The following is a 4,242-nucleotide window of genomic DNA, read 5'->3' on the forward strand; positions in this document are numbered from 1 at the left end:
TGCTGCTGCTGCTGATGATGATGATGATGATGATGACAAATGAGACCCATGCTTCTCTTTCTCCTACCCACCCTTCGGTGAAAAGGTCAATGAACTGGCCAAACTGACAGGAAAAAAAAAGAAAGGAAAAGAACAGAACTAGCAGACAGGAAAGTGGAAAAACGAGTCTGGGTCACTACGAACAGTCCCTGAAACAAGAGTTAATTAAGTACTACTAACCAAAAGGGAGGACGTTTGAACCCACCATCAGTATCTCGGAAGAAAGGTCTGGTGATTTGCTTCTGAAAGATCACAGCTTTGACAACCTCTGAAGCACAATTCTACTCTGCAACACACAAGGTCGCCATCAGTTGGAATGCATGGCAACTGCCCATAGCTGAGCAACAAAAACAGACCCTGAGAAACTGGCAGCATTATCACCAGAGTCCTAGCTTAGAGGTAAAACCACATGTTCTGCCTTAGGTACCCTGGGCTACAGTTTCAAGAAGAAACAATGCTGGCCTGGCTTGTCATGATGGCCACTCAGGTTATTGCTCTCTATCCAGTGTGAGCAGCTTGTGCACTCACTGGAAGTGGGTGCAAGTCATGCTGCGTTGGACTGGTTTCCAGCAGCCCAGTGTTCTCTTCCAGTGAACCTTAGAACCTAGGAAGACAAAAGGCTTTATTTTTATAAATAAATTATAAATCTCACAGGCCTCCCCTTTATTATTTTCTCCTCTTGATGCTTTTTAAAATGCTTTTTTTCTGACCTGATGGACAATCAGAACGGTGATGAGTTTTTTTGAACCCAGGTCTGGTTTTGATAAGCTAGAAAGTTTTGTATTGCCCTTAAGATAATTTGAAAGTTCAAAATGAATGAATGAAATATCAGTGAACCAACTCAGTGCAAGTCATTCTGCTTTTCAAAAGACTGCAGTCTCATAACATGTCCTATTTTAGACCATTTTACTAATAATTTAATGTTTACTGGTTGGTATCAACTCACAAAAATGTGATTTGAGTTTTGATTAGCATATTTCTCCTCTCTCTCCTTTTCTGGGCCATATTTATTTATGTTGGAGCTCTCTGCATCAGAATTTTGGTTCTGATGGGTCCAGGATAAAGTTTGGGAGTAGGGAGAAGGGAAAGGAAGTAGACATGTCCAAGGGAAGATATCTGGGTTAACCATTACTCCTTGTGATGGAACGAAGGTAACATTATGAGGTGGATACAAAAAAAAAAAAAAAAAAAGAACTAGCGTGGAAGAGCCCGGTGGGAGAAGAGAAAAAAGGAAGTTGTTCATCCAATTAGCTATTTTAAAAACTGGCCCTTGAATTTAAATTCTGTGAACCATAGAACTCAGGATTAGCATCATTAATTTATGTTCTAAATGATTTAATTAAGACTCACACACCTCCCGGCCTGAGTCTCTGCCAAATGCAGGGAGGTTGCCGGATGCTGAAGAGAGCGTTAGGGAGCTTGGACAGAAGGGAACCAGGGAGAAGAAACTCGCCACATTTCTTCCCAGGGCGGAATTCCTCGCTGAGGGTTGGGGTCATTTTTCTCCCGTTTCTTACAGGCGATGGGGCCCTTGCGGCCACTACAGCTTTCTCCGCTTGCGAGGGTCTCTCTCAAGAGGTAGGGACTGCGGCCGGAGTGGGTGGCCACTTGCAGGTAGCCCATCACCGAGTCGCCTTGGGCATCAGATCCGGGGCGCCCAAATGCCTGAGCGCGGGTTATTACGGGACTTCTCAGCCTTTTCCACAGACGACCTTCATTCCTGTCCACTCCCCGACCCTCTGTCCTCCAGGAATCCCGCTGCCCGCTTCCTGCCGGCCGCATCCCACAGCCCTTCTGCGTCCTCCGCACTCGGCAGGCTCCATGGCTGGCGGAGGTCCTTCGTCCTCTGCCCTGCCCCCTTGAGGCCTTCGGGAGTGAAACATCGCGACTTCTGCTGGGCTTTGGCATCGCGTCCTGGCGGTCGGGCTCTGTCGCCACCTTGATAGTGGACACTTTGGTCGCTCATAGGTGGCCAGGGCAGGAAGGGCTATGCTCCGAGGGGGCAGCGGTAAGTGCTGCGGACCGGAGACCCTCTGAAGTCTTGGAGAAGTTCAGCAACTCCTTGCAGTGACCGACCTGGGGCTGTTATCCAGAACTGTAAGAACAAGCCAGAAACACTTTCGCCAAAACGGAGTCTGACTACTTGGTGGACAGAAACTTAGTTATTGAGAGAGGGCTTTGGATCTACAGTGTGGAGGTAGGAGATGGGGGTCGCTGCCTGGGATTTAAGGCAACTCCATGTTTAGGAGCTTATTTCATTTTAGGTTCCCCATTCCACTGTCTAACAAGCCTAGAGCGAATTACAAATGACTTCCACATCCTGGTAGTAGGTAGGTACGTGGCCTTTTTCTTAGCAAGCCAAACCAGCCAGTCTTCAGCTGCCAGAAAATTTGTTTTCCATCTAGCACTTCTTGCACACATACAAAATTAAAATGGTGGGCTTCCTGGTCCCTCCATTAAGGCTAGAGTCACGAAATTTAATGAGAAACCTGTTTTCCTCAGTATATTCTAGATGTCTTCTGGTTCAATGTCATGTGTCAGGTGAAATTATTCATGAGACGCTGAACAGAGTTGAATACTCTTACGCCTTTCCTCTAGAAATTCCAGCTGGATTAAAATCACTCCCTGGTTGCTGCAGAGGGTCTCTGTTTAATGGACATTCTCCAGGGGTTTTGAAGTATTTGACTACTAAATCTGTTTCTCAACGTCTAGTTTGTGAATAAATTACATGCCCCTTCTCACTGCTGCCACTCTCCTACCCCCACCCGCAAGTGTGAACAGTGGAGATGTTCTCTGGACAATAGCTTGGAATTAGAACTTGGAGCTCTGGTAGCGTAGTGGTTACGAATCAGGCTGCGAACCTTAAGGTCAGCGGTTCGAAACTACCAGCTGTTCTGCGGGAGAAAGATGAGGCTTTCTACTCCCGTAAGGATTTACACCCTCGGAAACCCTGTACAGGGTCGCTATGGGTCGGAACCGACTCGATGGCACTTAACAACAACAACAAATCAGTCAAGTACCAGTCCCAAAACACCCATTTGCTACACAGTTGACTGATTTCAATGGCTAATGGAATAGGCAGGGAACTGGGGCCTTTGGCTTTTCTTTGGTTTGCAGATTTATCCCTGGTTCAGAGGACCATTTAACTGGTGCACCATTTACTATCTTAGGCCTGGTTGCCTTATGGGCAAATGGCCATTTGAATACTCACTTCTACAACACATTGAAAAATCCTGGTGTTGAAAACATCTTGGAGCATCTTCAAGGATTGCCACTTGCCAGGAGTTTGTGTTAATTGATGTCAGGCAGGTTGATTGCACAGACTATAGATGTTTATTTGTTTTTTGTTTTTGCTTGCGGAAAAGTTCAAGAGAGGAAAGGAAAAATGGGCAGCTAAGACCCTTTGGTGAGCCAGGAGGCATGTTTGCCTTATCTGCCAGGCTGCTGGAAAACATTGCTATGTTCCTGTATAACCTTCAGTGTGTGAGCAGGATGGGGCAGGGTTAAGTTGTCCACTTGATGCCTGCTAGCACATGCTTCCCTTCCTGGGAACAGTGCCTAAAATGCCACCACCCTCATCATTTTTCTTGTTCATGCAATGTGTAGAAGAGGTCATTAATGCCCACTCCAACCCACCCCAGGAACCCCGAGAGCAGCCACTTCTGGGGTCTGGATTAGTCCCATCGCCATGATGCACCTCATAGGAATCTCGGCTGTCAAGGATTCCTGTATTTGTCTAGCCGGGCCTTTCCAGGCAAGGACAGGCACCTTGTTGTCCTTTTCTCATTTAAAGTTTTACTAAAATATAAATAAATAAAATACAACATCGATAGCAAGAAAAAGTCAAACAAACAAGAAATTAAAATATACAACAGCATACACATCTGGCATGTTTATCACATGCAGATTCCTTACCCTAAAATAATTAAAGCCTGTCACAGATTTGGCTAATCCTGCCTCTGGCTAGGCTCATGGCTTCAGATTCCTGATCCCCCTCATTCTTGCTGCTACAGTGAAGTACCTTCCCATCACTCTGCTCCCTGATTTTCATTCTTTTGGGGCCTCTGGCTTGGCTGAACTTTCCCTTTAGTGCCCCCCACACACACACACACAGCCTCCCCCATGAGCCTGAGCACTGATCCTCCAGGAACAAAGCACATGGCAGGCCCAGACTCTCTTGCGCAGTACTCAGGCAGACTCTGC

The sequence above is a fragment of the Chrysochloris asiatica genome, unplaced genomic scaffold, assembly GCF_000296735.1.
Source record: "Chrysochloris asiatica unplaced genomic scaffold, ChrAsi1.0 scaffold00316, whole genome shotgun sequence".
NCBI lineage: Eukaryota > Metazoa > Chordata > Mammalia > Afrosoricida > Chrysochloridae > Chrysochloris > Chrysochloris asiatica.